The sequence below is a fragment of the Nicotiana tabacum genome, chromosome 6 (genome assembly GCF_000715075.1).
Source record: "Nicotiana tabacum cultivar K326 chromosome 6, ASM71507v2, whole genome shotgun sequence".
Taxonomy (NCBI): domain Eukaryota; kingdom Viridiplantae; phylum Streptophyta; class Magnoliopsida; order Solanales; family Solanaceae; genus Nicotiana; species Nicotiana tabacum.
The window spans coordinates 27,000,395-27,011,024 of NC_134085.1; positions in this window are offsets into that span (position 1 = coordinate 27,000,395).

The window sequence follows — 10,630 nt, forward strand, 5'->3', positions numbered from 1 at the left end:
CCAAACGACATCATTTTGTAACAATACATCCCCTACGGTGTAATGAAAGCCATTTTCTCAGCGTCTTCCTAATCCATCCATATTTGATGATACCCAGCAAAATAATTAACGAACGACTGCAGCTCATGCTTGGCGCGGTTGTCAATTAGAATGTGTATGTTTGGCAAGGGGAAGTCGTCTTTTGGACTTCCGGTTGAGATCCCGGTAGTCGAAATAGACTCTAACCTTCCCGTCCTTCTTCGGCACTGGTACAATATTGGCTAACCATGTTGCATACTCTACTACTTTGAGAACCTTATCTTTGACTTGCTTAGAGACTTCTTCCTTGATTTTGAAACTCATGTCAGGTTTGAACTTTCTGAGCTTCTGTTTCACCGGTGGACATGTTGGATTTGTTGGCAGTTTGTGTGCCACAATAGATGTACTCAAACCGGTCATGTCGTCATACAACCAGGAGAATATGTCCTCATATTCACTTAGAAACTCCGTGTACTCTTCCTTTTCTGATGGAGACAAATGAACACTGATATGCGTTTCTTTGACATTTTCTGCACCTCCTAGGTTAACAACCTCAGTCTCGTTCAGGTTGGACTTAGGTCTATTCTCAAAATCCTCAACCTCTTTAACAACTTCTTCTGGTATCTCAACTTCTTCTGAGTCTATATCTGTTTGTTGCATTGTCTCATTGCATGTCACAATCATCGGTTCATCAAGATAAGTAATAGTGATGCTGTGTAAATAAAGTAAGTAATAAGAGTAAGATTTATAAGAAACTGAAATGCTTTGTTAAATTTCATAATCGTTTTGAACATTGGAGCTCTTATTTCAATATTAAAAATGTGAAAAGAAAGTTAATTAGCGAAAAATAAAGATAATGCATGGTGCTTTGTTCACCCTTGCTACCCCAAAGCTTTCCGGGCCTTGGTGGTTCTGATGGACCAATTGTTGAGGCGTGCTCCTCGGCTCACAGCTTGTATAGAAGGGCCTTCCTCCCCCTCTTCTTCGAAAATGACACAACATTCCATATCATCTTCCAAAAAGAAATTCCTTATCGCCGCCAGTGCTTCCTCTTCTTCCGACCCATATATGACATCGCCTGTTTGGAAAGTCTGCTCTAAGCGAGGTATCAGATGTTCCAGTAGGTAGTAGGGACTGCGCCATGGTGGCGACCAGTGGTTGAATTCCTCCCAAGTGTATTCATATCCCAAACCGAAAGTGGTACCGTGTTTCTTCAACTTGATAGGCTTAGCGATTCCTTGGAGATTCTTGCCAAGTCCCTTGCCAGGTTCGTATCCATACCAATTCAGTATACTTTCAATTTTATTATCCCACCATTTGTCCTTATCCACGGCGTTGACTCTCTCAATGTGATGGTAGGTTTCTTCCCCTATCTTCTTTCTTCCTCCGATTGTTGGGATGGTCTGGCGACTGTATATGGGATTGCTACCGCCGCCGTGAATAATTACCTCTTGGTGATTCCACTCGAATTTTACTGCTTGATGTAGGGTTGATGCTACAGCCCCAGTGGCATGGATCCAGGGCCATCCCAATAGGAAGTTGTAAGATGCTGGGACATCTATCACTTGAAAATCAACGTTGAACCAAGTCGGTCTCATTTGCAGACACAAACTGATTTCCCCAATAGTGGACCTTTGGGATCCATCGAAAGCTTTGACATTGATGGCTCCATCCTTGATATCATACAGGCTCTTTCCCAATGTTCTAAGAGTCACCAATGGACAAATATTGAGGCTGGATCCTCCGTCAATTAGGATTCTGGTGGTGAAATAATCTTTGCACTACACGGTGATGTGTACTTAGCCCTTCAGGTGGCAGCTCATCTTCGTGGAAAGTGATTTTGTGACTCTCCAATACTTGCCCTACCATGTTTGTCATTTCTCCTCTAGTTATGTTGCTAGGTACATATGCCTCGTTCAACACCTTCAATAAGGCCTTCTTATGTGCGTCAGAACTTTGTAGCAGAGCCAGGATAGAGATCTGGGTTGGCGTTTTGTTAAACTGATCAATGACCGAATACTCTTTGGCTTGTATCTTCCTCCAAAGATCATCAGGCCCAGTTTCAGTGATGGTTGGTCGTCCAGAGGCCTGCTTACTGGACTCGGCTAGATGTTTTGGGGTATAAACCCTGTCGGTTCTTGTCATACCCTGTGCTGCAATTGCTTCTCCAGATTTGGTTTTCCCTTTCCTTCACGCCTCGGTGGTGTAATCCCAAGGGATGGCCTTCGTATGGAATGGTGCTATGGCTAACCTAGCTAATGGGATAGGTACCTTTGCCGCGGTTGGTAGCACAGCCACTTCTAATGGTACAAGTGTCTTTGGGGGCCCAAACTCGACCTCAATAGGTCCTGGCATCTTTGCAGAAAAAGGTTCTTCGAACTCAAGTGGTATGGACATGTTGACCTCAGCGTTTTCAGAAGGTTGGATCTGGACCATAATCAGATTAAGTGTGACCGTTGGTTTCTTTGGCTCGTCACCTTCAGCGATCAATCCAACTGACCCTTTGGGGTCCCAATCGTCCTCTATATCAATCATGTGAACGCCTCCACCCTTGTGGTCAGGCGGAGGGTTGTTGTGGACATTTGGAGCTGGCTCCTTTGCTACGATGATCTTGTTGTCAATCAAATCTTGGATCTTATCCTTCAGAGAGCGGCACTCATCAATGGTATGCCCCTTCATGCCGGAATGGTATGCATAGGTTTTGTTTGGGTTGACCCATTGGGAGGGGTTTTCGGGGTTTATGGCAAGGATAGGGGTGATGTAACCACCAGCTTTGAGCCTTTCATACAGCTGGTCGATAGGTTTGGCAATGACGGTATACTTTTTGGGGGGTCTGCGGTCGGAGTTTGGTCGGGGTCTAGGAAAGTTTTGGCGGGTGGGAGGTGATTGATAGTGAGAGGGTTGAGCATTGTAGGGTTGGTAGACATGTGTCGGTTAGTAGTATCTGGGTGAAGTGGGCTGATATGTGGGTGGTGGAGGCGATTGGTGAGTAGGTGGTGGAGCTTGGTAGGAGGGCAAGGGTGCTTGGTAATTTGGGGTAGGTTGATATGTGAGTGGAGGTATTGGGTAGGTTTGGTATTTGATCGGGGACTTTGTTCTTTGTGCAACCATTACGACGCCCACATCCCTTTTCTTGGATGTGCCTCCAGACTGTAGGACCTTGTTGGTGGCCTGGAAAGCTTCCAAGTTAGTGACCATACCACTTTTGATACCTTCCTCGATCCTTTCCCCTAGCTTGATGATGTCGAAATTTTTTTGGCTTTCAATCAGCATTAACCTTTCATAGTACTGTGGGTCTTGAGCTCGGACAAAAAACCTGTTCATTTGCTCTTCTTCTAAAGCTGGTCTGACCTTAGCAGCTTCTGATCTCCAACGAGTAGCGTACTCGCGGAACGTCTCTGTGAGTTTCTTCTTTAAGTTCTAGATGTAGAACACATCTGGTGCACTTTTTGCGTTGAATCTGAACCTGTCCAAGAAACCGGACACCATACTTACCCAATTTGACCACTTCTTCAGGTCTTGGCTGATGTACTAAGATAGAGCATCTCCCTTCAGACTCCTTATGAAGAGTTTCATGCGAACCTTTTCGTCCCTTCCTGCTCCAACCAACTTGTCGCAGTATGTCCTCAAATGAACTCTAGGATCCCCGGTGCCTTCAAACATCTCGAACTTGGGAGGTTTGTACCCCTCGGGAAGTTCGACATCTGGCTGAATGCAAAGGTCTTCGTAATTCAATCCGTCGATCCCCTTGCTTCATTCAATACCCTAAACTCTGCTAGTCAACCTCTTGAGTTTCGCAACCAGATTCTTGATAATGGAGTCTTTGTCATCAGACTCAGGTGTGCTTGAAATAGGTTGAGTATAGTGTGGTGTGGTTTCCACATAGATGGGGGTGTTGTGGGGATGATCGTTTGTGGAGTTTAGCGGTTCAGGAATGAGTAGTGGGGTGTTGTTTGAAGTGTGGCATGTGTAGCAGTGGTGATGGGGAGCAGGATGGTTTTGGGATATTTTGCGGAGGTGCGGGGTTTTGAGTGTTTGGAAAACTGACATCTGGGGTGGTGAGGGAAAACGACAAGCTTTCCAAATTCCGAACTTGGTCCAGTTCTTCTTGAAATTTTGACAATTTCTGCTCGAGCTGGGAGGCACTTTCCTTGGAATCCTGAATACCCTGAGGAACCTCTACCCTTTTAACTGAATTCTCCTTTCTGATGTTCCTCAAATCTTCCATTTTTCCCTTGTTCTTGTTCCTGATAGGACTTGGAGGAGGAGGAGGTGGAAGGCCCTTAGATCTCTTGGAGTATGATGACGATGCCAGAGTGCACGAACTAACCTTTGGGGAGGGGAATAAAACAAAAGTAAAAACAAAAGGCAACAAGTTAGTGCGGATTATGAGAAGAAAGCATTGCAATATTAAACACATAGTGCAAGAATATAAATCGTGTCCTAATTTGGGAGCCTCGTTGTGCCCGAGGTAGGCCTAGAGACAAGTTGATTTGGAGAACTTTGAATGCTAAATGCCTCATTTTATTGATAAAAAATAAGACGAATCCCAAAACGACACTAAATAACGGAAATAAAAGATCACTAATGGTCATTGGCCTTATTACATTCATAAAATGAAAAGGTAAATTCCTATCTACTTGGTCCGAGAAGGATCTTCCTCAGGTTGAATGCTCTCGTTGATCAAATCCTCCAGCTCGCGTAGGTTCACTAGTAAGAATGCCTTTGCTAGGTGTTCTCCTACGTTTTCCTCAGTGTTCTGGTAGTTGGTGACTCTCTTCCTCACTTTTCCTTCTAATTCCAGTAGACTGTATTCCAGATATTCCAACTTTTCACTAGCTTTGGCGACCCTCTCCTTCCACTCATTGATTTGGTCATTTGATGGAAGACTCCTCCACCAGTCTAGCAAGAGGGGGGGTGTTAAACATGCCAAAACTGGGGACTTCGTGCCTTATTTTCTGCAAGACAAAAGTGTTATACCCTTACCCCCTCCAGACTCGACTATTAAATATCCATAATTGGCATGAAACATTTAGTTCTCCAAATAAATGCACAGAACGTGGTAGAGTCCGTTTGGGTTCCAAGGAAACCCAGTGGATTTTGGACAAAGCTATCTTAAAGAGTCATTATGTGGACAACATAACTGACTCGGCTAGGTTTTGACAGAGATGCATGCACAACTGAACAGAGTAGGGTTTTTATAGGGTATTAGACTGGTACCCTTGAGCGGACAACTCAAGAGGGAAAGGCACAGAACCGTCGACTACGCCGTTGATTGACTGGTTTTACCGCAAATACGCCTTTGCCAAATTTAGGGGGTGATAATATTAGAAGCGCGCAACCACTCATTATAAGCGTTGCTATGGTATTTTTATTTGGCACGAGTGGAATATGATGTTGAATATGCAATTACAAGAATGAAACAAGTTGTCATGTATTTCCACGTTCATAAAGTAATGATTACAATAATTGCTCATAATTACAACAGTATTGAAGGAAAGCAGTAAAGGAAAGCATTAAAGAAAAAAAACAAGGAGCCAAGTCAGTTTCGTAATATAAGAGAAATATAGACATTAAATAAAGGTAATAAAGAAGTAGTAAAATCACAAGTAACATGAAATGGTAAAAGCCTAAAAGAAAAGTCCCCAACAGAGTCTCCACGCTGTCGTGCCCCCTTTTTCCTCGCGGAATCGGGCTTGTGACATTTGGGAGGACAACTCGTTCCCTTTTGGGAATTGGTTTTTTGAATTGAAGAGTCGCCACCTAATGATTACGTGCATTAGGACACTGAGAAGGGTTTGATTTTGAAGAACCAGAGTTCGGGTAAGGGCTAGAAATTATCTCGAGGGGAAGGTGTTAGGCACCCCTTAAGATCCACTAGTGTGGTTCCCGACCATGTTACAATTGTGACTTCACATAATCAAATAAGCAATTAAGGGCTCAAGTAAGAAAGGGTCCACATACAACATTGCAAGTAAGTCAAAACTTGAGAAAGGGTAAAAATAGGCAAAAGATTTAAACAATTCTAAAAGGAAATAGACGAAAGCGAGTAAAGGGGAAGGGGGGACCTAGGTTTATGATTAATATGGATCACATCAATGCAATACCCGGCAATCGCTCCTCAGAAGAGGGGTTGCACGTGGTATTAGTGCACCAGTCATCATATCCATATCTACCCTTCCCAACCCGTTAAGGTATTAAAGCGCGTAATGGTATTGTTGCTTGTTGCATGATATTACCCGTCCTAATCCTATCAGTCCCGGAGGCATTCGAGACTACTAGTCCTAAAGGGGAGGGAGTTGGGCCTTTTTCAGGGTTTCAAAAGGATAAAAATCTAGGCGACAAGCAAAACAAATAGCAATTAAAGGGTGAACAAATAGCAATTAAGGCTCAAGTAAGCCTCCTCATTCAAAGCAGCAAGTTATTTAGCATGACTTACAAGTGCTGGTTAGGTCTTTAATAAATAAGGCATTGGATAGGTTGATACATCACATATTTCTCAGATAAGGAGTCTGAATTAGCCTTGTCTGGATGTAGTTATCAAAGACTGACATAGTTAATTAATTACCTAACAGTTTGCCTAAGTGAGGCCTATAGGCATGACATCTAATAGAGCTGTATTGCTTTTAAGGAAAAAGTTTGCTAGTTTTATAAAAGGGATTTGCAGACGTTAAGACTGGTTTTAGATTCAATCGAAACTGATTCAATTGATTTGTTCCTATAGGCATGATCTCTAAGTGTCATTGGTTTTAAACAGTTGCAAGAATCCTACAGACATGATAGCTAGGATGAATTGGTTATTATTAAACCTAAGATTGTTTGCCTAATGGCGTGTGTATGCAGAAGTGCAGAAAGACATGATTTTATATGCAGAACCTATAGGCATAATCTCTAAAATGCGAAAATGCAAAGGTGCAGAAAACTTATAGACATGCTTTCTAAAATGCAGAAATGCGGAAGTGTGTGAAAAACTTATAGGTATGTTTTCTAAATGCAGAAATTATAAATAGCATATAGGCAGGTTTTCTCAAACGCAGGAATATAGAAATAATGAATAACCTATAGGCAGGTTTTCTACCCTTTGCATGCATTCATTCCCTACCCTTTCCATTAACCATCCCCAATAGTTATTACAAATTAGTACAGACCCGAATGAATCAGAAAAGAAAAGTAAAATTACATCAGAAGCTCCAGCTACATCCAAACGACCTAATTCAGACTCAAAGTCCAATAATATGAGATAAACCAACTTCCAGGATAAGATTTCCAAAAGCCTTTCTCATATTTGGGATGTGTCAAAGTTCCCAAGAGTCTCAAAAGGGCTTCGGGCAGTGCTCACACCCCAAACACATTGCAGAATTAAGAACATAGTGCAGTGTGGAAATGCCAGACCTCCAATGTCCAAGTTCAGAGGGAACTTATGGTCCCAAAGCAAGGCTCATAAGAAAGGGGAAGAACTTAGAGTCTAAGAGTAAGTGTAAGTGAATAGGGGATTAGGGAAAACCTTGACAGGCTAGTGGTCATGCCCAGTAAATGAGAATGCTGGTACACCCCTGACCGGCCTGTTAGCCAAACTTAAGAGTTGGGATCCATTGTGGATCAGGTTATGGCCTGGGCAGTAATTAGGATACTGTCAGGCCAAGAACCTTAACTCAAACACATAGAAAGGAATAGGGGTAGGGATTCACAATAGAAAGATCAAGGAAGGAACATAATTAGCACAAATCACTAAACATAAGCAGTAAAGTAAACAAGGATGCTAAAACTGTGAAGTAAACACATAGGGTTGAGGCAGAAAATTAAATAAAAAGCATACCAGTTTCAAAGGAAAATAAGTAAGAAAACAGTAGTCTTTGAAAAGCCAAGTTGCAAGCACAGCAGTTCCAAAAGGTCTCAAGCAATATAGAGTGTTGAATTCAAAACAAGTATTTGCAAGTGTGTATGAAAGTATTGAATTCGAAGTCTAGATGTAAAGTCCTGTCTTGGAAGTGTGTTAAAAGTGCAGAAGGGAAGCCCCTTTTATAGTGCAAAGAAAACTAGTAAGAAAGGTAAATAAATCATTGGAATCAGTCTCCCTTTGGTTAAGGGATTCTTATTCCAATGGGTAGAAATCAGTTAAGGAAAGAAATTTCTACTTAAACCTTTCAAAGTAGCACAAAAGGGGTAAATACATAGAAGTTATTTAAGGAAACAGTCAATGGTACACGGTTTGTGCCAAATATGGCAAGGGAATCAATTAAACATCCATGAAACCGAAAATTGCAAGTTCAATTGAATGAACCAAGTCAAGAAAGGTAAAGGATGTTCAATCAAAGGAAAATCAGTGGCAAATCATTAGCCTTATTAAAGGGATTTCAGAATCAATCACTTAGTTGATAAAAACTTTTGAAAGAGAAATTTCTCATATATAAAGCATACCAATCAAACAAAAGGAACTATCGGGTTATTTAGGAAAAGGAGTCTATCACTACAGACACACAAGCAAAAGGGATTCAAGTTCAATTACAGACTCATAGTAAGTCTGAAAGCCTAGGGTCCCAAATTGGAACCGTAGTACCACTTGTCAAAGAAACCCCAAAACCTAGGGTTTCGAAATAAATCAGAGGTGAGAAAACAATGTCTTTGAAAGAGGCTTAGGAATCTCTTTCAAAGACTTATGAGAGGCAAACATACACAAACAAACTTAGAAGAAAGAGATGGTGTGAGTTTTTTAAACAACAGTAGGGAAAAGTATACAAACAAAACTTAGTAAAGCGGTCAAAATCAGGGATTCAAACATAAACACATATAGCAAAGAGTGAGGAAAACAACACAAATTAATGTGCGAGCATAAGAGTAACAACAAATAATAGAAAAGTCTTTCATAACCAAAAAGAAACAAGAGAGCAAACTCGAGCATAGTAGAAAAGAAAGCATAGATAAACACACATGAAGAGAGAATAGAAGGAATCAAAATATTTGAAGAGACCTTTTTCAGAAACCCTAAAATTGAGAGTGAACGATTTTAAAGAGGAAATTTGGGGAAAGCCATTAAAACGTCAAATATCGCTCAGGCATGACACGGATCTAAAATAAATAAGCAAGTACAGAAACTCAGACGGCTTGGAGTTGTAGAGAAAACCCTAGAATGAGAAAGGTCTCGAGGAAAGTCGGATCCTGAGTCGAAAAGACTCATATTGCTTGAAAATGCTGGAAAATGGCCAGAGAGGCCATAGATCTACAGATCTGAGAAAGATTTAAAGAGAAGCATCAGAGTCGGGCTTCAGAACCTTAAGTAGCTTAGGTTTAACGGTGAGGAAGAGTGAGCACAGGCCACCCATGGCTTGGAATGCCATGGATTGTGAAACATGGTAGAAACCGGTGGGAGCAGGTGGGATAGGGCTAGTGTTTCGGAGAGGGCCAGAGAGGATTTGGGAGATGAAGGTGGAGCCTTTGATAGAATGAGTTAGGGTTAGGTGGGTTAGGGAATTAAAAAAGGAAAGGGGGGATCTCGGCCGTTTGATCAAAATGATCAACATCCTGGATTAAAGAGAAGACGGTGGGTTTTAAATCGGGCCGTAGGTTGGGTTAAAAATTGGAATTGGGCTGGTCTTGATTTGGGGTGGAATTGGGGTCAAATTGATTCTAAAATTGAAAAGAAATAAGGCTGTAATTGAAATAGAAATGGGCTATGTGTTAAATAGACAATTTTGTCCCTTTTTATTTTATAAAAATAGTAAAAAAGATTTTAAAAACGAATTAAAAGTGCTGACCCGACCAATAATGCATAAATATTAATCAAAAAATATTGAAACCAATTTTACCATTATAGAAATGCTATTAATCTTAAAGTAGGCTATAATTGCACTTACGTGCAATTTTAGTCTTTTAAATACTAAATAAATTTGTAAAAATATACAAAATTCACCTTAATTATATTTTTGGTGTAAATATGAGAATAAAAATAAATTATTCACCAAAACTATAGTCTTAGGAATACTTATTGGATTTTGTACTGCTAAAATAGACCAAAACATTGATTTTAAAAATCTTTGAAAATTAGAAAAATACCAAAACACTTGGGCATGCTTAAATATGCATATACATGTTATTTTGAAAGCATTTTGTGCAAAAAATACATAGGGAAAAATTGGGTATCAACAGTGGTGATAATATTCCAGATCATGATATGTTGGAGAAAACTTTCACCACTTTTCATGCCTCGAATATGCTCCTGCATCAGCAATATCGAGAGATGGGATTTAAAAAGTATTATGAACTTAACTCACATCTTCTTATAGCCGAGCAACATAATGGGCTATTATTGAAAAACCATGAAAGCCGACCTACTGGTTCTTGTCCATTCCCTGAAGTGAATGAGACGAACTTCCACCAAGCTAAACATGGAAGAGGTCGTGGCCCCAGTCGTGGTCATGGCCGTGGTTGGGGAAGAAACCCCAATCATGGTAATAATAATGCACCAAAGAAGCCTCATCACCACTAGCAGTGGAAAAGGAAGGAACAAAAGCATGAAGCGGTGCAAGCAGCAAAGCCAGAAAATGCATGCTATAGATGTGGAGGAAAAGGGCACTGGTCACGTACATGTCGTACGCCAAAGCACCTGGTTGAGCTA